Source organism: Balaenoptera ricei, chromosome 12 (assembly GCF_028023285.1).
Source record: "Balaenoptera ricei isolate mBalRic1 chromosome 12, mBalRic1.hap2, whole genome shotgun sequence".
In the NCBI taxonomy this organism is placed as follows: domain Eukaryota; kingdom Metazoa; phylum Chordata; class Mammalia; order Artiodactyla; family Balaenopteridae; genus Balaenoptera; species Balaenoptera ricei.
In genome coordinates this window covers 1,024,760-1,050,763 of record NC_082650.1, presented here as the reverse complement: position 1 = coordinate 1,050,763, position 26,004 = coordinate 1,024,760, and positions in this window count along the sequence as shown.

The window sequence follows — 26,004 nt, the reverse complement described above, 5'->3', positions numbered from 1 at the left end:
TTAATTGTTGCTTTTCCCTTGCTGCTTTTAGTATTTTTTCTTTGTATTTAATTTTTGATAGTTTGATTAATATGTGTCTTGGTGTGTTTCTCCTTGGATTTATCCTGCATGGGACTTTCTGCGCTTCCTGGACTTGATTGACTATTTCCTTTCCCATATTAGGGATGTTTTCAACTATAATCTCGTCAAATATTTTCTCAGTCCCCTTTTTTTTCTCTTCTTCTCCTGGGACCCCTATAATTTGAATGTTGGTGCATTTAATGTTGTCCCAGATGTCTCTGAGATTGTCCTCAATTCTTTTCATTCTTTTTTCTTTATTCTGCTCTGCAGTAGTTATTTCCACTATTTTTTCTTCCAGGTCACTTATGCATTCTTCTGCCTCAGTTATTCTGCTATTGATTCCTTCCAGAGAATTTTTAATTTCGTTTATTGTGTTGTTCATCATTGTTTGTTTGCTCTTTAGTTCTTCTAGGTCCTTGTTAAATGTTTCTTATATTTTCTCCATTCTATTTCCAAGACTTTGGATCATCTTTACTATCATTACTCTGAATTTTTTTCAGGTAGACTTCCAATTTCTTCTTCATTTGTTAGGTCTGGTGAGTTTTTACCTTGCTCCTTCATCTGCTGTGTATTTCTCTGTCTTCTCATTTTATTTAACTTGCTGTGTTTGGGGTCTCCTTTTCACAGGCTGCAAGTTCATTGCCATTGTTTTTGGTGTCTGCCCCCAGTGGGTAAAGTTGGTTCAGTTGGTTGTGTATGCTTCCTGGTGGAGGGGACTAGTGCCTGTGTTCTGGTGGATGAGGCTGGCCCTTGTCTTTCTGGTGGGAAGGACCATGTCCAGTGGTGTGTTTTGGGGTGTCTGTGACTTTATTATGATGTTAGGCAGCCTCTCTGCTAATGGGTGGGGTTGTGTTCCTGCCTTGCTAGTTGTTTGGCATAGGGTGTCCTTCACTGTAGCTTTCTGGTCATTGAGTGGAGCTGGGTCTTAGCGTTGAGATGGAGATCTCTAGGAGAGCTTTTGCTGTTTGATATTACGTGGAGCTGGTGGTCTCTGGCGGTCCAGTGTCCTGAACTCAGCTGTCCCACCTCAGAGGCTCAGGCCTGACACCCAGCCTGGGCACCAAGACCCTGTTAGCCACACGGCTCAGAAGAAAAGGGAGAAAAAAAGAGAAAGAAAGAAAGAAAGAAAGAAAGAAAAAATAAATAAATAAAATAAAATTATTAAAATAGAAGAAAATTATTAAAAATAAAAGAATAAAAAAGTAATAAAAAAAAGAGAGAAAGAAAGAAGAGAGCAATCAAACCAAAAAACAAATCCACCAATGATAACAAACGTTAAAAACTATACTAAAAAAAACAAAAAAAAGGACAGTCAGAACCTTAGGACAAATGGCAAAACTCACAAAAAGAGAAAAAGGAAAAAAATATATATATATATAAAATCGATAAACAAATCTACCAATGATATGAGCTCTAAATACTAAACTAAGAAAAACATAAAACCAGAAACAAATTAGATGCAGAAAGCAAACCCCAAGTCTTCAGTTGCTCCCAAAGCCCACGGCCTCAATTTTGGGATGATTCCTTGTCTATTCAGGTATTCCACAGATGCAGGTACATCAAGTTGACTGTGGAGATTTAATCCGCTGCTCCTGAGGCTGCTGGGAGAGATTTCCCTTTCTCTTCTTTGTTCACACAGCTCCTGGGGTTCAGCTTTGGATTTGGCCCCGCCTCTGCGTGTAGGTCACCTAAGGGCGTCTGTTCTTCACTCAGACAGGATGGGATTAAAGTAGCAGCTGATTAGGGGACTCTGGCTCACTCAGGCTGGGAGGAAGGAGGGGTACAGAATGTGGGGCAAGCCTGCAGTGGCAGAGGCCAGTGTGACGTTGCAGCAGCCTGAGGCGTGCCGTGTGTCCTCCCGGGGAAGTTGTCCCTGGATCACAGGACCCTGGCAGTGGCGGGCTGCACAGGCTCCCAGGAGGGGGTGTGGATAGTGACCAGTGCTCGCACACAGGATTCTCGGTGGCGGCAGCAGCAGCCTTAGCATCTCATGCCCGTCTCTGGGGTCCGCGCTGATCGCCGCGGCTCGCGCCCGTCTCTGGAGCTCGTTTAGGCAGCACTCTAAATCCCCTTTCCTCACGCACCCTGAAACAATGGTCTCTTGCCTCTTTGGCAGTTCCATACTTTTTCCTGGACTCCCTCCCAGCTAGCTGTGGCACACTAGTCCCCTTCAGCCTGTGTTCACGCGACCAACCCCAGTCCTTTCCCTGGGGTCTGACCTCCGAAGCCCGAGACTCAGCTTCCAGACCCGACCCACCTTGGTGGGTGAGCAGACAAGCCTCTCGAGTTGGTGAGTGCTGGTCGGCACCGATCCTCTGTGCAGGAATCTCTCTGCTTTGCCCTCCGCACCCCTGTTGCTGTGCTCTCCTCTGTGGCGCCAAAGCTTCCCCCTGCCCACCCCCCATCTCTGCCAGTGAAGGGGCTTCCTAGTGTGTGGAAACTTTTCCTCCTTCACAGCTCCCTCCCAGAAGGGCATGTCCCATCCCTATTCTTTTGTCTCTGTTTTTTCTTTTTTCTTTTGCCCTACCCAGGTACGTGGGGAGTTTCTTGCCTTTTGGGAGGTCTGAGGTCTTCTGCCAGCGTTCAGTAGGGGTTCTGTAGGAGTTGTTCCACGTGTAGATGTATTTCTGATGTATTTGTGGGGAGGAAGGTGATCTCCATGTCTTACTCCTCCGCCATCTTGAAAGCGCCTTCCCCCTCCCTGAGGAGATTAAAAAGTATTAGTACCCACACTGCCCCATTGTTTTCTGTACCTCTTACATTCCTGACTTACTTTGTTCATAGCACTTTTCACCATCTGAAACTACTTAAAATAATTCCAAAAGAGCAGAAACCCTGTCTGTCTGTCTGTCTTCCAGTCCACACCCACCAGGTCCTTGAACGGACTTGATATAAATACACATTTGCTGAGAATCTGTTGAAGGAAGGGACATTTTTCTCTACTCGTATACTGTGGACCATCCTGTAGAAACAGAGCTGGGCTCTGCTGATCGGTGGCCTCGTGTTCCCCTGTGACCTTCACCCCTACAGTTGTGCTACAGTTTTCAGGTAGGTTCTCTGTGGTTGTTATGTTTGGTGGATTGCTGCTTTCATGAGATGATAGGAGAAAGCCGTGTCTGATGGCAAAGTACATGGGGAAACAATGCAAACTATACCTCTCTTGACCTTTGGAAGATGTGCAATGAAAATATTTTAAAAAACAAAAACAAAACCCTCTGTTAAACTTACTTCTCAATTATTGATATTTTGAACACCAATGCTTTTTCAAGTAATATCGCTTAACAATCAGCAGAGTTAGAACCTCAGAGAATACACTTTCAAAGGTACCATTCAAGATAAGGTTATGGCAGATGGTCAGGGTGCAAGGGAAGAAACAGGAGATGGTCATTAGGAAGGTCTGGTTGTTTGAGGAGACAGTGTTCCTGCATCGTCCACCAGAAGCTCCTGGTCATTTAAATTATGTGGAAGAGGAAGCACCATGTCCCTTGAGTAGAAGAACTGCCTGCGGTCAGAACCCAACCATCACGGAGCTGGAGGTCAGTCAGATGTTAATGTGGTGCTGAGTTGGGCAGATGGACTGGTTTGAAAAGCCAAGATTACTGAAAAGACAAAATAATACAAAAAACAAAATGAAAAGGACATGCTGTCAGTGAAACCATCAGCTTTGTCTTCATGCAGACAAGAGTGGAGTTCTTGCAAGGATGACCTTCTACTCTGCCTCACCTGGGAAGCCCCTCAAATCTCCTTTCACATTCACATCACCTTCCACAGACATTTTCATTACCAACCCGATAAAAACTTGTCCTGTTGTATTTTTAACAAGTATATTGTGGTGTAATTGATATACAATGCATTGTATATATTTGAAGTGTACAATTTGCTGTTTTAACATAGAACATGCTCCCATGAAACTATCACCACAATCAAAGTAATGAATATGTCCACCTCCTTCCAAAACATACTTGTGTTTTGGCAATTTCTCCCACCCACTTTCCCTGCTCCTGTCCCTGGTCCTGAGGAAACCACAGATCAGTTTCTGTTGCTAAAAAATGGTTTGTATTTTATGCAAACAGAATTACGTAGTATGGACTCTTCTAGTCTTGCTTCTTTCACTGTTTTTCAGTGTAATTATTGTAAGATTCATCAGTGTAGTGGCATGCATTAATAGTTCATTGACTTTCATTTCTGATGAACATTCCACTCTATGGTTGTATAACACTGATCCATTCAGCTGTTGATGGATATTAAGGTTGTTTCTATTATTTGGCTATTACAAATAAAGTAGCTATGAACATTGTATGCAAGTTTTTGTGCAGATATAGGCCTGCATTTCTCCAGGTTAAATACCTAGGATGGAGTATATAATAGGGTGTATGTATTAGTTTTTAAGAAGTTTCCAAACTGTTTTCCAAAGTGGTTGTGCTATTGTACATTCCCACCAGCTTATGTGAGAGTTCCAGGTCCTCCGCATCCTGGTCAACACTTGGTGTGGTTGGTCTATTTAATTTTAGCATTTTATAGGGGTGTAGTGCTCTCTCCTAGTAGATTTAATTTGCCTTGCCTTGATGATTAATGATGCTGAATATCATTAAGATCCTGATTTGAAATACATATATTCTCTTTGGTGAAGTGTCTGCTCAAATATTTTGTCCATTTTTGTTGGTTTGTTTGTTTTTTAATTAATGAGTTTTTAGTGTTCTATATATTCTGAATACAAGTGCTGATACGATATATAATTTGCAAATATTTTATCTTGTTATTTCACTCCCTTGATATTTTCTTTCAAAGAGAAGAAGTTTTCATTTGATGGAGTCTATATTTTTTGTGTTGTATCTAAAAACTGTTCTTTAACCCCAGGTTATAATGATTTTCTCCTGTTTCCTTCAAGATTTATAGTCATAGTTTTAACACTTAGTTCTAACCAAAAATGACAACAATATATCCCCTGCTTAAATAATTGTTTGAAGCTCTCTCAACTGTAATGTTTGCTATTTTTAAAATTTAAAACATAGAAAATTAAAATAATTTGAGATTTAGAATTAAGTTTTTGGAAGTATAAAATACTGCTGTTTTCACAAATCTGTCTCTCATAATCGTTTTCTTTTTTACTTTGTCATTGTAGAGTAATCCACTTCCATTCCCAAGACTCAGTATGGTCATTCTTCCTGACCTCCTTGGGAAACTTCTATCAATGTTATCACCGCTATCACTGATATTAGTACACGTTTCCTTGGTCTGTCCTCCATGTACCCCGGCACCCTATATTTTCCTCTATTACAGCACTTGTAATCAGGGGAAATATTAGACTATTTGCCAACCAGTAGGGCAAGAACAACAACCTCTCAGACTGTGTATTGTCTGTAATGTCGAGTTTGGTTGTACTGCAAACTCCTGGCTCAATTCTGGCCCTTCATCTAAGTCTGTCCACTAAGAATTTGGTTGTACAAATGAGTGTCCTTGAGTTCTCAGAAAGCAGAAGCAGAAACTTCTCTTCTTTGTATCTCTCATGCTGAACCAATATCTCAAATATGTAGGCATTCAGTAAATATTTGCTGCATAAATGAATTAATAAATATCATGCTTCCAAGGAGTCAGATTTGATGTACTCACATGTAGATTTATCTTGAAAACTCTCCATTAATAAAATGTTCATGCCTTTTATTCATTCATTAGCTGACTATGCAGCCTTATTTATTTTGAAACTGTCTCTTCATTCAGCAACCACTTTATCAGGAATAATGACCAAATTTATAAAAACACATAGTCTCCATCCATGGAGAGCATAATGTTTACCTTGGAGACATTTCGTGTTTGAATGAAATATCCAAAAGCTTTATATTAAATTATAAATTCTAAATTGTATGTAATGTGTACTTAAAATAGTCCATGGGTGTGCCGGTTCCCTGATTCCTCTCATCCTGCAAGGTAACCCCATGGGGATAGGACAGCCAGAGACCCCAGGATGATGGACTCTGGCCACCAACAGCTAGTCCATGAACTCCAATGATGCTGTTAAAATATTATCTTTTTATCTGTGCCATGGCCTGAATAAGTTTGGGAAGCACTGCCACTAATAACCCAAGACTATGCACAGTTGGGATAAAAATGGTTGACACGTTAGGGCACTCTGCTTGGAGGCAATAGAAATTGACTCATTAATTTTAAAAAAGTAATGCATTTGTAGGCTATCAGGAGCTCTCAGAACTGATGGTTCAGAAATCAGGACCATATAGGACTTCTGTGAGATAGAAACCAGGAGAAGAAAGTCACAGTAAGAAGAGGCTGGTTAGAGCGCTACACCTATGATAAAGGAATTCAAACCACTTCATGGATGCCGGGTCTTTCTGCTCAAAAGTCAAATTCCAGGAAGAGAGCGTGCACCTGGCTGACCTTACGTCTGGATTCAGCTTTCCGGAAGTTACCTCCAAAGAACTGATCTGAGGGAAGGAGCCTCCAGGGGACCTTTTGACTTCTGTAGAAGTGAGAGCAATAACTTGGGTCTACAAACTCACCCAGAATGTAAAGACACTGAAGTGCCCTGGGAGACAAGAAAGAAACGCTGAGTGACAAAGAAGGTCAGTGCTCACAGCGATGGGAAAGTCAAGAATGTGGTCTCTTAATATGGAAGTGACATGAATCCCACTCAAAAGGCAAACAGAGGTGAGGCTGTTTTCCTGGAAGGGAGAGAAATGCATGGGTGAGGCAAAGAGGGGGTACAGCTGCCAGGGTGGTTTCACCGTGGCATCTGCCCACCTCGGCTCACTGGCTGACCCTGACTGTTTTGGCAAATTAAGTGGTATCCAACTCATCCCTCACCATTCCACGGGCATCCTTCCAGAGCTGGAGTTTCCATTCCAAAGGAAAGAATTTTCTAGACAAAAAATGGCCCACCTTCCGAAGAGAGCATGTTCAAAAGTAATAACTAAGGAAGACTAAAAAAAATCTCATAGGGAGATAGCTGGAAAGTTCTCATGGAAAACTAAATTGGGCTCATATAGTGGAAATCGGTCACCTGTGATATTTAAAAATTAAGCTGAGCTGTCTGAGTGTACATTTCAGAAATGCAGCTGGAGCTGCCTAGTAAAAATATTTAAAGCATTGTCACATTCCCAAACCATCTCTATAAATCAACAGCATATTCTTCACTCATCTTTCATACATATGTTCTAAGTTTTAAGGAAATTTATGGACTTTGAACAACTTTTTAAAAATATCTTGATGTTAAATACTAATTTATTTTTCTCTAGTAAGATTCTCCACAGTGTAAGACAATATTAATACACACAGAGAAAACTTATGTAAAATTTAAATTAGCATTAAGTGCAAAAAAATGGCAAATTATATCCAGAATGGTCCTCTTTCATTAGCTAACATAAATGTAAGAAATAAGAGCTGTGAATAGCCATAATTTATGTTTTTTTATTTCTTTATGAGACAAAAAAATGTAAAAACATATTTCTCCTGTGAAAGGAAAAGGTGAAAGTCATTATTTCCTGATCATACACATAGAAATAGTTTGGAGGCATGTCATGGGGATGATCAGTGAGTTAGGGTCCAGACGTCTCTCCTGTGTCCCTTTGTTATCTGAGTTGGCATTATAAAGTAAGGAGAATAATATTTTGGGGAGATTATAAAAGATGATTTTATAAAATCATGGTGGAAGTTTTTCTCATTGAATTGAGTTGAGAACCTGTGAAAATGGACCCCTTTGGCATGAAGAGTAATTTGTCCCTAATATGAAGTGTGTGACTGTACCCAAAGGCTAAAATCCCAGACTTTTAACCAAAGTATGAGCAAAAAGCAGTGTTATACATATAAGCGTGAGTTTTTATGTCTGACACCAAACATATGATCCATAAATGGAAAAAATAAATTTGCTTCATCAAAACTCAAAACCTTTGCAAAAGACACTGTTAAGAAAATGTAAAAAGATTATATGGGGGAAAATATCTGCAAATCACTTATATGACAAAGGACTTATATACATAATATATAAAAAACTCTCTAAACTCAACAATGAGAAAACAAACAATCCCATAAAAAAGCTGTTGAATGATTTAAACAGAGGCTTCACTGCAGAAGATAGACAGGTAGAAAATAAGACATGACAAGATGTTACATTTTATTGGTCATTAGGGAAACGCAGGTTCAAAGTACCATGAGATACACCACACACCCATCAGGACAGCAAACACGCAGACACACGTGCACACCATCCAGGGCTGGGCAGGAGACTGTGTTATAGGAAACGCATAGATCAGAAACAAACCTACACCCTAGAACCCTTGTACACTGCTGGTGAGAAAATAAAATGTACAGCCACTCTGGAAACATTTTGACATTTTCTTACAAAATTAAATACACACTTTTAGATCATGCAGCCATGTCTCTTCTATTTACACTATAGGAATAAAAACCTACAGTCATACAAAACCCTGGATATGATTTTTTATAGAAGCTTTATTTATGACCACGAAAAACTAGAAACCACTCAAATGTTCTTAAATGGGTGAATGGAATACAACTCAGTAATAAAAAATAATGCATTAGTGATACACGCACAGCAGGCCTGAATAAGTGTGTTGCAGCAGGTGAAAGACGCCCAAGTCAAAAGGTTAGGCTGTGTGATTCCATTGGTATGGCATTCTGAAAAAGAGAGAACGCTGGGAATGGAGGAAAAAATCAGGAGTTCTCTAGGCTGGGGGTTGATTATGTATGATGTGTCAGCAGGAGGAAATCCTTGGGTTGTGGTGATGGGTGCGTGGCTTCGTGCCTGTCAAAGCTCACAGAGCAGTACACGAAAAAAGGTAATCTTACTGCCTGCAAACAAAACAATAAATTCAAAAAACTAAATGGTGGAGAATCGTACGTAACCTGGCCTGAGTGCCTCACATTGCCCCCTTCTCTAAGGTGAATTGATCATGCAGAGTCACAAAGATTCTCTGGCTGATTCCATCAGTTTTCCAGCTCTCAGGGGCAATGATGATGATATTAGTGTGAAAAGCAGCATTAGATTCCAGGCTGATTGACCAAATAAATAAATAAGTAACTGAAATTGCATGAAGTGGGAGCTCTGAGCCCCTTATTAGGTCTACCCCAAGCAGGCGTGGGGGGCATCTTTCCTAACAGAGGGTTGCAGTGTGGGATGGTCTCAAATGGGGAAACATCGGCCACCGTGTCTCCGTGTGCAGATGGTCAGGATCCTGCACGGGGCAGGGACTCCTCCTATCTCCACCCCCAACACCCCGCCTTCTGTCACTCTGGCCCAAACACCCCATCCCAAGAGGCCACGCGCTGACCCCGATGCCACCGGCCCACGAAGTCTGTCTCCTGTGGCTTCTCTTCCGGGAGGTAGACGCCCCCTCGGTGCTGGGATAAGAAGGGGACATTGGATCAGAGGTGCCGCTTCCTATGTGACTGCTGTAATGGTTCTGGTATTTTCCATGTCTGAGATGCGGCTGACGCTGATGCAATTGGGTTACTCAAAAATAACCTCACATGACTTTCAGCTGAGCTTTCTCTTCTTTGTGCAGAATTAAAGTGACAACAAACGCCTGCTCCTGGGACAGGCCGAGATGACCCTCTGTGTGATTCCCAATTGCACCCCAACGAGAAAGAGCAGATAAAGTGGAGGCTCGGGAATCAGGACTTGTGAAAGGCCACCCCCCACCATGCCCTCACCAGGGCCAGGTTGCTTACATTCAGAAGGTTGTCCAAAATCAAGAGTTGTGACCCAGCCAGTTGTCCCTGACAAGCGGGACCTCCTCTCTCAGGCTCCCACCTCCTTTGGTGACCTGAGTGCCATCTGAGCCGGTGGGGCAGTGTCACCGGGTGGGCGTGGGTGAGAAGCTCAGCACAAGCCCGTGTGGACAGCACAGCATAAGGACTCATCGCTCAGGAACAGTCGACAAACACAGCTCAGCACACTTTGACAAAGTCTGATCCTATTTCTACCAGCCCTGGGCTACCAGACAGTAAGTATGCTGGATGTGCCCATCCCCGGCATAACTATCTACCCAGCAATAGTTACCCAGACATCCATTTATTCCTCCTTTTAAGCACTTGTTGTAGCAACTATGTATAAGACACTTGCAGAAGAACTGAGCAGGGGGGTAAAAGACAGTGTCTGAAGTGAATTAAAATAGAGCACGTGGCATGCCGTGACTAGACATGTTAGAGAGGCCGCAGAGGCAGAGAAGGGCCCTAAGCTAGGCAGGTGGGGCTCAGGTAGGTGAGGGTCCCAACCTAGGCAGGTGGGGCTTGAGTAGGTGAGGGCCCTACCTAACCTAGGCAGGAGGGCTCAGGTGGCGTTCAAATAGGTAAGGAGAGTCCGTCCTTAAAGAATAGGCAGGAGCTGCCCTGGGATCTGTGTAGATCCCATTCATACCCCACTTGGATCTTCCAGCTAAAGACCTTCCCAAATAGACCATCACCCGTGGCAAATCTCACACATCAATGCCTTCATCTGAAATTGGCCTGGACCACCAGCAATTCCTACCCCACCAAGCACACTGCTTCTCAGAGGCCTAGAGGGGCATCACCCCATCGACAAAAGGGAGCAGCTGCTGGCCCCTCAATGGCAGGTGGGCGTTGATCCTGACGGAGGTGATGGAGGTGATGGAGGTGATGGAGGTGACAATGTTTCTGTTCGCTTGTGGGTTGTGATCCCATCAGCAAACCCACGCTGAAGGCAGACAAAGCGGTACATATGGGCTGAGTTTAGTTAGCCAGCTAATTCATTATATTTGCATGTACCTTACCCCCTTTACCCAAACCAACATGCTGGTATGTATTTTTTCTTACTCCAAGGCTTTCAAACATCACTACCTACAAAACTACAGAACTACAAAACTAGAAATACTAGTTTTGTAGTTCCACAAATCCACAAAACTATTTTTGAACACAAATGTAAACTTTTACATAAAGTATAAGCAGTCCTAGAATGTTAGTCTTAAATGCCTGTGAGGTGAAACAGCTTCTCTATGGAATTACGTTTTCATTTAGGAAATATTTCTGCATTTTTTTCCTGCTGTGTACTGTGGAGAGACAATAAAAGCTATCAAGCATGATTTGTGTGTTTTTAATCAGTGGGGCTCAGAAATGTGTGGGGGAATAAATATACGTTAATTTAAAAACTGAATTTGTGCATGGTTTGCCAATAAATGAATAAAAGCACACTATAGCATGTGGCTGAGACTGGAATCCTGGACTGAGGGGATGTCGTGCTGAATAAGCCCTCTCTTGGATACTTTTTTTAAGCCGCGTAAGTAGATAATCAGCAATTTAAAAATATACATTGTGCTTATCCCATTTTTAAATGATACACAAAATCATGGAACATGAATAAAGAAATAAATCTTAAGCTATATCAGTAGGAGCAAAGATCCCAGGCTTGTATTTTATGGCAGTTGTGGTCTCTGAATTACTTCAGAATCACTGAAATAAACAAGAAAAAGTGGTCTCCAAACGTAACTCTGATAGCAGATTCTCCATAAAGACAAACGTTCGCTTTGTTCCAGGGTCAGCGACCCACAGGTGTCCGAGTGACTCTGCACACCGTGCAGCGGTGACCTGCAGGCCTTTTCTCTGAGGAAGGGAAGTGCACCTTCTGTGCTGCGCCAAGAGCAGATCCCTGGGATCCTTCACCTCAGGAAGCACAGACCACGTAATGAATGCAGTGTGGGAGGAGAGACCAAACCACCGCCAGCAACTCACTTCTTCAACATCCGAGGCAGAAAGTGATATGTAAACAGGAGACTTTTTTAAGCAACTGGCCTCAGAATTGTTTATTTCATTCTCATAAAAGTGGAAGGATCATCTATTTCATCAAAACACAAAGGGATGATTTTCCTCCTTAAGAAATGAAATAACAGAGACACGCTATTCACCGTGGCAGACGCAGCCTGTCTTTCCTCATTTCCTGCGTTGACCACCATCGGTCCACATGGCCATGGGGGTGGGGGTGGGGTCTGGGTTTCCTGGCGAAGAGTCAGGACAGCACATGGTGCAGCTCAGTAGATGTTTCTCTCTGGATACAATCCAAAAGGAAAGGGATTTCAGATTTAGAGAAGAGGTGGTCAAAGGATTCCAAAATTAAGTCGTCAGCATAACCTACAGCTTTCCATGCTTTTACCATTATCAGAAATAAGGCAAAAAAAATAAAAATAAAAAAAAAATAAAAAAATTAAAAAAAAAAAAAAAAAAAAAAAAGAAATAAGGCAGTCGTTACATAAATGTCCCCGAGTCCTTTTCCGCCTGTGCAGACAGGGCCTCTGCTTCCCTGGCACGTCCAGCGGGATGTGCTCATGCTTCCAGCTCTCCACGTTCTCAGGCCTGAGGCCGTGTGACGTCCCTTGCCTTGTTCTTTCTCAACAGCTTCCAGACGGTCAGCCGCAATGTCTCAGAGCATCTACCACTTCTCTCAAAACCAGCCCGATCTCTCCAGGAGCGTATGTGCCAAGCAGCTCAGGCCTTGGGGACAGAGAGAGCAGAGGGTGAGTGCCAGCAGGACCACAGGAGGAGGGAGAAGGTGAAAGCCGAGATGAGGAGCAGCCTTATTCAGGACTCAGGCAGGGCAGTTTCTAAAGAAGTGGATGGGGACCAGCCCTAAAGCAGCCCATGGCACTGGAGCCCACCTCGGCCAACCTTTCATAGCTGTTCCAGTTTAAAAAGGTGTTAAGATGGGATCGGGGCCAAGTGAAGGCCCATGGGAGACACAGTAAAGATGCAGGACCGAGACAAGCGAGTGTGGACCGTGGAGGGAACTTTGGGTAGAAAGCCTCTGCCTAACCCTAGAAAATATGGCGCATCCTCTATTTATTTATCTAACAAGAATTTACCCAGTGTGTACTACAGGCCAAGTGCAATACTACATTTGGAATCCATTTGTGAGCAGGTACAGATATAATCCCTGCCTGAGTGGAGAATTTGATGAGAGAGACAGAAACAGAGACAGAGACAGAGACAGAAGAACAGAAAGAGAGAGATAGGGGTGGGAGAGACGGGGAACCATTAATCCAATAACGTCATCACTCCTCAGAAAGAGATGCAGAATCAGGAGCTGGGCCTGGTTTGGAGGTTAGAGAAATAGCACGTGGAGAAGTGATGTTTGGGTTCAGATATGAAGGATGAGAAGCAGTTAATTGGGTGGAGAAGAGTAAGAAGAGTGTTCTAGGCGGAAGAAACAGCATGTGCAAAGGCCCTATGGCTGGAGTAGGCATGACCCTTTTAAGGAATTGACCTACCGTCAGGATGGGTGGTGGTGCTGACTTATGTCCGAGGGGCAGGTGGGGGCCCCGTCTTGGAGATGGATGCTGGACACATTGTTCAATGTGAACCACTGACTTGCATTAGGACGAGCAGAGGGGTCAGACCTGCATGCGTTTTGGATGTGGTGTGAATTATGAATTAATAGGAGGCAAATTAGACATGCAGAGACCAGACAGGAAGCTGCTAGTCTCCTAGCACAGGACAGTGGAGATGGGGGTCAGGGGGTGGGGGGAGGTGGGGCACTGAAACAAGAGATATTTAGAAGGAAAACCAAAATTGGTGGCTGGGTGGGTATAGAGTAGTGATGGAGGAAGACACAAGCACAAGCACTGGATTTCTCGTTTGGGTAACACAATGGATGGTGGTGCCCATCACAGAGAAGGATGAGTTTGGGTAGAAAAAGTCCTGATTTAATTTCGGACACACTGAATTTGGTTTTAGGCATCTGGGAAGAGCTGCCCTTTTAGAGGCCACATGTATGTACACATAGGGAGCCAGTAAGGTTGGGAATGAAAATAAAGCTTAGATAAGGTTGCCTGGAGAGAGGTGCAGAGGGTTTGAAGAGAAAGAGCTGAGGGTTGACTCTTAAAGAATGTCACATATTTGGGATTTTAACCTCGTATCAAACGTGTAGTTTGCAAATACTTTCTGCCATTTCGTACTTTGGCTTTGCATTTTGTTGATGGTTTCCTTTGCTGAGCAGAAGCATTTTAGTTTCATGAAGTTTCACTTGTTTATTTTGCTTTTGTTCCCTTTGCTTTTAGTGTCAAATCCAAAATATTAATACCATGATTGATGTCAAGGAGCTTAACCTCCATATTTTCTTCTAGGATTTTTAAACTTCACCAGTGAGATTTATATTTTCATATCTTTTCTGCTAACCAAACAGCATCCTTTTGTTTCAGCATGAAGAAGTCCCTTTAACATTTCTTATAAGGCTAGTCTAGTGGCGATGAACTCCTTTAGCCTTTGTTTGTCTGGAAAACTCCTGATCTCTCTTTCAATTCTTAAGGGAACTTTGCCAGGCAGTCTATTCTTGCTGGCAGTTTTTTTCTTTTTTTCTTTTAACACTTTAAATATATCATCCCATTCCCTTCTGGTCTGAAGAGTTTTTGCTAAAAAAATTTGTCATAGTCTTATGGAGATTCTCTTGTATGTAACAGTTTGCCTTCTTCTTGCTGCCTTTAAGATTCTCTCCCTGTCTTAATTTTTTTTTTTTTTTTTAATTTATTTATTTATTTTTGGCTATGTTGGGCCTTCGTTTCTGTGTGAGGGCTTTCTCTACTTGCAGCGAGCGGGGGCCACTTTTCATCGCGGTGCGCGGGCCTCTCACTGTCGCGACCTCTCTTGTTGCGGAGCACAGGCTCCAGACGCGCAGGCTCAGTAATTGTGGCTCACGGGCCCAGCTGCTCCACGGCATGTGGGATCTTCCCAGACCAGGGCTCGAACCCGTGTGCCCTGCATTAGCAGGCAGATTCTCAACCACTGCGCCACCAGGGAAGCCCCCTGTCTTAATTTTTGACAATTTAATTGTAATGTATCTCAGTGTGGGTCTCTTTGGATTTATCTTATTTGATATCTTTGGGCTTCCTGGATCTGGATGTCTTTCTCTATCCCCAGGTTAAGGAAGTTTTTAGCCATTATTTCTTTTAACAACCTTATGCCCCTTTTCTCTCTCTTCTCCTTCTGGGACTTCTAAAATGCGTATATTGGTCCACCTGAAATTGTCCCATAAGTCTCCTAAGCCACCTTCTCTTGCTTCTATTCCTTTTTCTTTTTGCTCCTCTGATTGGATGAGTTCAACTATGCTGTCTTTAAGTTTGTTGATCCTTTCTTCTGTTTCATCTAGTACTTTATGAACCTCTCTATTGAAGTTTTCAGTTCAGTTATTCTATTCTTCACCCCTGTGACTTCTGTTTGGTACTTGTTAATATGTTCTATCTCTTTGTTGAGATCCTCACATTGTGCATGAGTTGCACTCCTGACCTCAGTGGGCATCTTTATGACCATCATTCTGAACTCTGTCAGATACTGACTTATCTCCATTTTATTGTTTGTTTCTGGAGATTTATCTTGTTCTTTCATTTGGAACACATTTTTCCGTTTCTTCACTTATCTTGACTCTGCTCATTAGATAAAATAGCCATCTCTCCCAGTCTTGGCAGAATGGTATAATGTAGGTAATTAACCTTGACAATCACCCTGGCCTGAGCTCCTGGCTGTTTCTCAAACCTCTGTGACTTTCCAGGCCACCTTCTTTGTTCTTAGTGGTTCCCAGTAGATCTGTCAGTGCCCAAAAGGGAGGGTCACAGTCAGCACCTAGATGCAGGCTGACTGGGGAGGCCAGACCCTCAGTCCTCATTATCTGTGAAGTATGCAGTCATGCCCCTTCCAAAGAGAAGCCAGGAAGTGGGAGTTTTTGCCTACTTCCTCTGTGCTGGGTTTTGATGTATAGCTGTGTTTGTGGGAGTGGGGTGGGGGATAGGAGGGAGGAGCCCCTGCTCCCATGGCAAACTACTTCTTTGTTTGTCACAGGCCTGTGGGACTCATGAATGGAATCCCCATTGGCTGTCAGAGCCAGGCATACTGGACACTTGTCCATCAGACCACAGCACAAAACCTGGGGCACAGATGTGTGTACAAACTCCTTCTAGGGAGTTACTGGTGACTTGGAAAGGGGTACAGGGAGAAGGTGAGTAAGGTGTCTACTGGTTTCCCCTGTCTCTGGGGAGGATTGCAGCCAGCCCCTAGATGTATGCTAAATTAGAAGCCTGTCCCTCAGGCAGCAGCTTTGAAAGTTTGCAGATGGACCTCTTTCAGGGAAGAGAAGGAGATGGGGGATTCTGCCTGTTCCCTCTGTGCTGAGTCCTAGGGGGATAACCATGGTGAGGACCTCTGTGCCCATTAACAAATGATTCTTTGTTTGCTATTGTCTGGTGGGTCGTGTGGATACAGCCTGTTGGCTTTCAGAGCTATGCGTTTTGAAGTCCATTTAATTGTTATTACATTGAATCTATAGATCAAGTTGGAAAAAACCAATGTGTTGACAATATTGAGCTTTATTTCCATGAACTTGGACTATCTCTTCATTTATTTAGTTCTTTGATTTCATTCATCTAAATTCTGTAGTTTTCCTTATATAAATCTTGTCCATAATTTGCTAGATATATAACTAAGCATTTCACTTGGGGGGAGTGCTAATATAAATAGTATTATGTTTTAAATGTCAAATTCTACTTATTCATTGCTGGTACATATGAAAGCAACTGGCTTTTTTATATTAACCCTGTATCCTGCAAACTCGTTATAATCATTTATTAATCCCAGGATTTTTATTGTTGCTGTTGTTCTTTTGGATTTTCTACATAGAAGCTCATGTCATCTGTGAAAAAAGGCAGTTTTATTTTTTCTTCCCAGTCTATATACCTTTTCTTTTCCTTTCTCTTCTCTTCTTTTCTATTGATTTAGCTAGAACTTCCAGTATAATATAAAAAAGGAATAGTAATAGGGTATATTCTTGCCTTGTGTCTGATCTTAATGGGAAAGATATGAGTTTCTCACCATTTAAGTATAAGGTTAGATGTAGATCTGTAGATCTGGACTGTATTATTATTGTTAAATAGAACCCTGTATTTATTTGTGTGTGTGCCCTTCTTAGTATCTTGCATTTCTGTGGGGCCATTTGCCTTCTGCCTGCAGATCTTCCTAAAATAACCCTTTAGTGAAGGTTTGCTGCTGTCAAATTCTCTAAGTATTTGTTTGCCTAAAAATTATTATTTTTACCTTCATTTTTGAAGAATACTTTCACTGTCCATTGTTTTCTTTCATCATTTTAATTATTGTGTTCCATTGACTTCTAGCATGCATGCATGTGTGTGTGTGTGTGTGTGTGTGAGAGAGAGTTATCAGTCTTGTTGCTGCTCATTAAGGGTGATGTGTCTTTTAGTTGTCCTCCAGGAGTGTTTTTTTTTCTTTGCCCTTAGCTTTCAAAAGCTTTACAGTAATGTAACTAGGTGTGGCTTCTTTCTATCTCTCCTCCTTGATATTTGCAATTCTTCTTGAATCTGTGGAATGATGGATTTCATCACTTTGAGGAAATACTTGACTACTAGCTCTTTAAATATTTTTTGCCACATTTTCTTTCTCTTCCCCTCTTGGGTCTCTAGTTAATGCATTTTAGACTTTTCTTGATTTCTCCTAGGCTCTTTTTGTATATTTTCCACTTTGGGGGATGTCTCTGTTTGTTGATACTTTCTCTGTCCTATCTTCCAGTTAAACAATCCTCTCTTCAACCCTGTCTCATTGCTGTTACATCCATCTATTGAGTTCTTAATTTTAGTTATTATATTTTTCATTCTATAATATTAATTTATGGATTTTAGTTCTCCATGTAGTTCTTCAAAATATCACCTGTTTTCCTGTACACATTAATTATGTTTATTTTAGGTCTTTATTTTTATAACTTTCTTATTTAAATTAACAGTGGATTTGTTTATATTCCCTGCTTTAAAAAAAAAATCTTTTCTATTTGAATTCTTTTTCTACTATACCTGGTAAATTTGTTTAAATGTTGATTATAGTTTGTGAAAAATTATAGAAGCTTTGGAGAATTATCGTTCTCCAGAGAGGCACTTATTTTCTTCTGGCAGCCAATTTGTAGTGACAAATAACCTTTAGCCTAGCAAGGATTGAAATGATTTTAAGCTCTGGGACCAATATCTCCATAGTTCTAGATGTCTTGGTTGCTCTCCATAAATTCACTACTGAAGTACATGAAAGTATGAAAAGAGAAATCCCCCTTTTCACTTCTTTTGGTGACTGGTCAATTTTTTAGTTTGACTTTAGGTAAATAGCCCATGAAATATCCCCACGTGAATCTCAAATGAAAACCTAGACAATTACTAGATTTACTCTTACTGTTACTAGCGTCCTCCTAGTTGGACATTAAGCTTTTAATTAGTGTTAGTTGTTATTTTTGCAGATAGAAAGTGTTGTAAAGATGATTATTTAGACATAAGTTTATTAGCAGGAAATCAATTCATTGTTCTGTTTTTCTGATATGTTTTTTTCAACACCTTGAACTATTTCTGTGCATTTTAATGAAAGTGTTAGCACATTTGAGGATGATTCAGATCTGACCCATTTGTTATGAGTTGGCATATGAATATTGGGCCTCAGACAATCTAATTATGAAAAATCATTTTCTTTAATTTAAGAATAAATCTCATATTGGCACTGAGATAGAAATGAGGATTTTAATTTGGGCCAGAAAACAAACACATTGTTTTAGTTTATAAAAATCTGACATTATTTTCAGAATGAATTTATGAATAAACTCGGACATTTCACTGAGTCCAATTGCAATGTGAAACTTTACCAGCTGAGTGGAGAGCTCATCAGTGTTCTATGCATTGCTGTACAAGTCAGAATCATAAATGCTTGTTTCTTCTACATAATGAGAAACATCATCTTCAAACACGCGGTTTAACAGAATTTAAATGTTTGTGGAAACAAAAAACTCCACTGAAACCTACAACTGAATGTTGCACCACAATGATCAGAGATTATGCTTTTACTAAAACGTCTCGGTTTACTCTGTTTTCCATACATGCGGAGGCCTAGGTATAATGCACAGCACCTACCCCTCCTCACTGGTTAATGGCCTGAGTGGCCACGGTGACCCTGATGCCTCTTGGGGATAATGTGCCCTTTTGAGCACAGCATTACCCACTCTGGACGCGAGTCTCCTCTGCCTGGTGGGGGGTTACAGGGACGCCCTCTGCCGGTTTGGAGTTTGCTGATGACTAATGCAGAAATCCATCCCCTCCAGACTCCCAAATGAGCGGTCGGTGTGCTGTGGATGTTGGTGGGCTTTTAGTGTTCTGCTAGCTTCTCTTGGAAACGTGCTTTTAACAAAAAAAGATGTTAACGTTAAATGCTTACAAAGTGAAAGCAAAAGTGTGAATCCGTGTGTTCGCCACTCATCCTGAGCGCTGATCCATTCTGCTAGGAATCATTTCTAGATTGATGTCACGGGAAGTTAAAAGTCCAGAGAATCCAGTGAAACCTTTTTAAAGCATCTTAGTGTCTAAATCTTCCTCTAACAGGCATTTACTGGTAAAATGAGCTCATTTAGGCCTCTATTAGGGTGCTTCTCAAAGCATCATACTTCTCTTTACCTGAATTAATTCACTTACCAAATATTTATTGAGCACCTACTGTATGACAGACTCAAACATAGGTCTGGGGGATACAGCAAGGATGGAAGAAAGAGAAACAAACACACCATCCTTCATGGAAACTTGTATTCTAAAGGAGGAGGAAGGGAGAGATGAAAGAACTCAGATGCGGTGAACAGCAAACGATGAAGTGCGTCAGAGGATGATTAGAGTGACACCAATGAGGAAGAAAGAGTGAGGGATGGGCAGGATGGAGGGGATGGAGGAGGGCAGGTGGAAGCTTGAAACGTTAGGTCTGTTGAAGAGTGACATGTGCACAGAACTTGGAGGAGTGAGGAAATTGGCCGGGCATTTGTCGTAGGTGAGAGGATTCCAGGAGGAGGGGGTACAGCACAGAGGTCCTAAGTCAAGAGCGTCTCTGACTGTCGGGGGAAGAGTCGGGAAGCCAGGGCGGCTGCATCAGAGCAGACAGGGAAGGTGAGGCCCTCGTGAGCCTTTGTAGGGCCTTCCTGCTCCAACAGAAGAGGAGAGCAAGGGAAGATCAGGCAGAGAAGCAAGCGAGGGCCTGGGTTTTACCGCTCTGTCCAGAAGGAGGATGGAAACAAGTTCCTGAAGCATCCAGGAGGGCGGCAGCAGTGGACAGGGCAGGGCGGTCAGGAAGGAGCAGTGAGATGATGCGTCTGGATCGTGGACTGGACATGAGGGGGCGTGAGGCCTCACAGGACACGCCAAGGTGTCTGCAACAGAAGGATGGGCCTGTCATCCCCGGAGATGGGGGCCGTGGGTGAAGCAGGATCTGAGGAGAACGTGTGACATTGTCAGGGCCTGTTAGATGTCCGTGCACAAGGAGTCGGCAGACAGATGGCACACGAGTTCGGGGCCGGTGGAGGGGTCTGAGCCTGAGATTTATATCCCAGAGTCAGTGACATGAGGAAGGTGTTTAGGGGCACGGCTGAGAAGTGAGCCTTAGGTGGCCTCCGCACTAAGAGGTCAGGGAAGAAGGACACACGCAGGTAATGGAGGAAGACGAGTGCCTGGGGCGAGTGCCAGGCAGGGGGTGCAGATGGTGACCCTGCAACGTGACGAAGAGGCGACCCCTCAGGCCAGGTCTACTGAGGAGCCACATGGGTGAGGACGGAGAGGAACAGGCAGGTTAACGGTGTGTGGCGACCTTCCCAGGAACGGTCTCAATCCAGCGGGGGTGGGGGAGAGAATCTGGGGACCTCAGCACAGGCGACCGTCCCCAGGGATTTGCTGGAAGGAGAGTAAAGCAGCAGTGACCCAGGAGACAGGGAAAGTGGCTGAGTGGACCTGGGCTTGTTTGGCTTTGCTTTACAATGAGGGAAGTAGCATCACGTCTGTCTGCTGTCGGGAATGACCCACCGTCTACGGCTCACTCTTCGGTCTCCCCAGCAGTTTCCCACGATGATGTGAACACACATCCCCACGGCTCACGTCACAGCCCAGAGGCTCCTGGCCCATCACTGGAGCAGGAGAGGGTGGCCCAGGGTGACAGTCAGCCCCCAAGGGCCCTGCAAAGATGCTGGCCCCCCACATTCTTGCCCTTCCCCCCCTATTCCCGGCTGGGTCTGTATGACCAGCAGACAGAAGCACAGATGGCAGTCACCCCTGAGGCCTGGGCTTGGGTCTCAGTCAGTCTGGCTCTTGGATGACTTGCTGGGAAGTGGCCGCCATGCCGCAAGGCAGTTCCGTGAGCGGCCTCGAGGCCAGGAGCTGAGGGCTTCTCACCACTGCGTGCACGTGGAGCCCAGGCCTCGAGTCCAACCAGGCCCGACTGCAGCCTCTGCCAGCACCCTGGCTGCAGCTGGCAAGGGACGCTGGGCGGAACCACCCCTCCAGGCACGATGCCCAAACGGACAGAGGGAGCTGCCCACCGCGCCCTCGGTGCCACCACCAGTGTGCACAGGGTTGTGTCAGATTTCTTGTGGGCACCAAGGTCCCGCCTCCTTCTCAGCCTCCCCCTGTGGAGACGCCTGCCAGGCCCACTCTACTCCCGATCCAACCATCACCGGAGCCTCGCCCCAGAGTCTGGAGGCCTTTCTGAGCCTTTCCCTGATTTTACCGAGCAAGGGGAAGGGACTCCACGTGGGTCGTGAGAATGCTCGGGACCGCAGGGAAGGAAGCAGGATGAGAGACCGCAGCCTCTGGCCCACTGGCCCCCAGGGTCTCCCCAGAGGAAAAGCTACTCCCCTGGCGATCCCTCTGAGACAAGGGGAAACATTCACTTTTTGTACAAAGTGGAACGTGGCCACGTGTGGTGTGTTCAGTCTGGTTTCTTCTGCTTTGATTTTATTTTACTTTTTCAAAAAGAAAAAAATATCTCACATATTAAGGTCTCATACTGTAATTCCTGGAAATCATTCTGGAGTCAAGGAATTTTTGTCTGTTAAGAAAATAAAAAAGACTTCCTGCCTCTCTGGGACCAGCGCCAGAAGTCGGGGGTTTCAACCTCCTCCTGCCAAGAGTTCCAGCAACGTGGCAGCCGCCGGAGACCAGGCGCCCAAGAGCAGAGGGCAGGCGCCCACTGGGCCGTGGGTCCAAATAGCCCTGCTCCCAGCGGACCCTCTCTGGACCTCCAAGAAGAAAGGGGAGAAACACAGCCATCAGCTTTAATGGCGTGAAGCTACATAAACTCAAACACAGATGGTGGACAATTAAAATTACAATCTAAGGGACTTCCCTGGTGGTAGAGTGGTTAAGAATCCACCTGCCAATGCAGGGGACACATGTTCGAGCCCTGGTCCGGGAAGATCCCACATGCCGCGGAGCAACTAAGCCCACGCACCACAACTATTGAGCCCATGCTCTGCAACAAGAGAAGCCACCACAGTGTGAGAAGCTCACGCACCGCAACTAGAGAAAGCCCACGTGCAACAACGAAGACCCAACACAGCCAAAAATAAATAAATAAATTTTTAAAAAATCACAATCTAAAAGATAAAGTTGGTTTGTAGCATTCCAAACCCAGTGGTAACCCAAAATGATGATTCTGCTGACCCTCTTGTAAGGGCAGCCTGGAACTTTCCTTGTGGAGCCTCCACGGGTGACAGATTATTCAGCAAAGCCATGCTCACATGACAAGTGGCTAGGATTTTTATTGATAAGCCAGTGAAGATGCTGGCGATTCTTCATTCCCCATGGGCTTACAGCTGAACAGGGCCCAGGGGTCAGTAGGTACAGAATGTTCTAGGTCCCCCCAGGTTCACTGACACTGTTAAAGCCCCAGTAATCAGTCAGCTTGGGAAACGCAGTGGAAGGAGACTCGTCCCCCTTCTGTACGCTGTAAGGAATACGTGACCCATGCAAGTTTTCAAAGAGAGAAATCCACCAAATTCTAATCATGGGTCCTGGAAACTCAGAGCTGAATTGTGACACCAAAGTTTGAAAGTTGTTCAGGAATCAACATTAATTTATTTTTTGAAAACAAATTCCAGCAGTACTGATCAGTTTTCCCCGAAGTCTATGAACCTCCCAGAATCCATAGTGTAACCAGGAGATGAGGTCCTGGGCCCCCGTCTTGTCCTTTCCTGCAGCACTCTTACCGCTACTGCTTATCCCAAAGGAGCAATCTGCCAGCTCCACTTTGTCCTGTAGACATTTGTAAAATCACAGCAGGAACAGACCACCACCCACGGCACTGTTTCCCCAGGAGAGAGTGTCTGAGTCAGTCTCCAAGGAAAGAAAGGTTTTGTGAAAAATACGCTGTGTTTTTGGAAGTATCCCAGTGAATCACCTGATGAGGAGAGTATGCGACCCTCGCTGAAGATTGCTCCAGAATATCCCCCCTTCCTTGCTGTGAAGGGACCCTTCCCCTCTGCTCCTCTGCCAGAACTTAGCAGAGATGTGACCACACCTACCTCCTTCACAGCCCCCCTGGAAGCTGCGTGGGACCATTGACTGGTCTCTTCCAGAGGAGGTTTGAGCAGAAGTGTGTGTGGCGTCCACACACTTCACAGGAACACGCTTGCCCTCTGCTTCTGGGTTCAGTCTGACTCTTCCTCCAGGAACCGGGATTCAGACACCTTGCTGATGAGCAGCTTTGAGGACCACATGCAGAAGGGTGTCCGAGCAATGAGCACCCTGGCGCCCTGAAGACCTGCTAAAGCACAGTGGCCCACCCGCTCGGGACCAGCTGTCTTTCTGGGGAGAATGATGTGAAAAAAAAAGAACTAACCGTTTGCTTTGCCTGGGAATCTGCATTTTGGTGCCCTTGACACCCTGGCTAAACCTGTATCCCAACTGGACAAGGGTTTGCAATGCTCGAGACCCTGGATGTGACAAGAAGTCACGCCCACCATCTCATCCAGTGCCCATAATGAGGCAGGCACTTCTATTTCCCAGATCCTAAAACTGAGAGAGAGGTAATATTCCCCGAAGTCACAGGCTGGGAAAGGGAGGACCGGGACGCAGATCCGGAGCCCGGAGCCCTGGTCCATACGGAGCTAGAGCGTGTGGTGCTGCCGTGTGCCAGCTCCGGGCGGCAGTGGGATCACAGCTCTTCTGTGTCATTGGCTGGAGAAGGTATAGGATGCCTCACGCCGTCGGGTCCAGGGAGCTGAGTGTGATTGATTGTCTGGGGGAGAAATCTGAGGATTTCCCTTTTCCAAACCCAAGGCCATCTCAACACTGTCGTCTGAGCTATAGGCTCAGAGTAATCAATTACCCAAACTGCATGGGGAATCCAGGCTGTGGCCCTGAAATCAGTGATAGGAGCGGCCACCTTAACAAACCTCGCAGACCCGGGGCTGAAACAACAGGCATCCTGGAGGCTGGACATCCAAGATCAAAGTGCCAGCAGGTTGGTTTTGGGGAGGACTTTCTTCCTGGCTTGTGGACGGCCCTCCCGTGGCCTTTCTTCTGTGCATATATGAAAAGAGAGAGAGCTCTGGTTTCTCTTGCTCTTCATGTAAGGACACCGATCCTACTGGATCAGGGCCCCACCCTTATGACCTCACTTAACTTCACCTCCTTAAAGGCCTTATATCCAAATAGAGTCATGGGGGTTAGAGCTTGAACCTGTGAATTTCAGGGAGACACAATCCAGCTATAACAGGGGTTGATCTTTGGGACCAGCCCATCTTCCCCGCTGAGACCCTGTAAGACTCACTGGGAGGGAAGAGGAGTTTCATTTCTTCTGAAACAAACAAACCCATGTGACCATCCGACACTGACTCACACACGTTTCGGCAGTTTCACGATCCACGTGCACCATTTTCCTAGCAGCCTGGCCTTCAGTTCCTTAAACCCAGCGTCTGGTCCCCCGGCCACCTCTGCGCTCCCTTGCAAGGTCACTACAGCCCCTCAGAGGTGCAGTCTCTGCGCCCCACACACTGACCATCTCCTCTGTCCTTCCAGCTCCTTCCCTCTGGCAAGGGACGCCAACCACCCTTTGGTCTCACGGAGAGCTCTAATCCTTTGACCTTTCACCTTTTGAGGGTCAGTCCCTTATCTCTCTATGTCCAGTCTCCCTCCCTCACTCTGTTTAGATTCCATAAAACTCCTCCTTTCTTGCCATCCCAGCATTTGGGGAATTCCCTGCTTTGTGGACAGGACTCTGATCGAATCACACGCTCTTCCAACTCCGTGTCTGCAATTATGCAACAGACGGTCACTGGTGGAGGAGCTCCCAGGACGATGCAGGGACCCCAGCGCCCCTCAGCCTGCTCTCCTGGCCCGGTCCTCTCACCCCCAGGGCCTCGGTCACCACCTCCTGCCCCCCTTCTCCTCGGCCTCCACCTCCTCTGTCCTCATCCCCACCTCAGCTCCCTGGAACATTCTCCGGTTCTCGGAAGCAAGTCCCCACGGGCTCCTGCCGTCCTACCCGCTCACCCCCAGCGTCGGTGCCTGGGAACTCTGAGGACTTGTCCTTGTCTCTGTCCTGAGCAGATGTCCTGGACACCCTCCATCCCGCCCACTCGATAGCTTTCCTCCAGCAGAGCTCTGCTTATTTTTCCAGCATCATTGTTTTCTTACGGGATTTTTCCGTCAGCAAGAGCACACGCTGGTGTCTGCCCCAGTTAAACACAATCAAAACAAGCCTAGCAGAGCCCTTCTTTGGGCCACACTCTCCTGCCAGCTCCCTTTGTAGCTGAGCTCCTTGATGGGCTCTGCACTCTCGTTCCCCAGGGCCTCCGCTCCCCCCACCCTCCCCGCCCAGACCTCCGTCCTCACCACCCACCGAACTCGCCCCGCTCCTGTCCCCAGTGCCCAGCCTCGCTAATCAATGGCCACTTTCTGTCTTAGCCTTTGTTGACCTACCAGCAGCACCTATACTCTGTGTGATCAGGCCCGTCGCCTCCATCCCAGCTCCCCTCTCCCAGCACCTCCATGAACTCTCTCTCCACCTCCCCATGGGAGGCTGTCCCCAGAGCATGCTCGCCTCTAACATACTGTGCAATTGGTTTACTTAGGCCCCTTCTTTATCGGCTGTTTCTGCTTGTAGAATGTAGGCTGCCCAAGGATATTTTTAATTGTT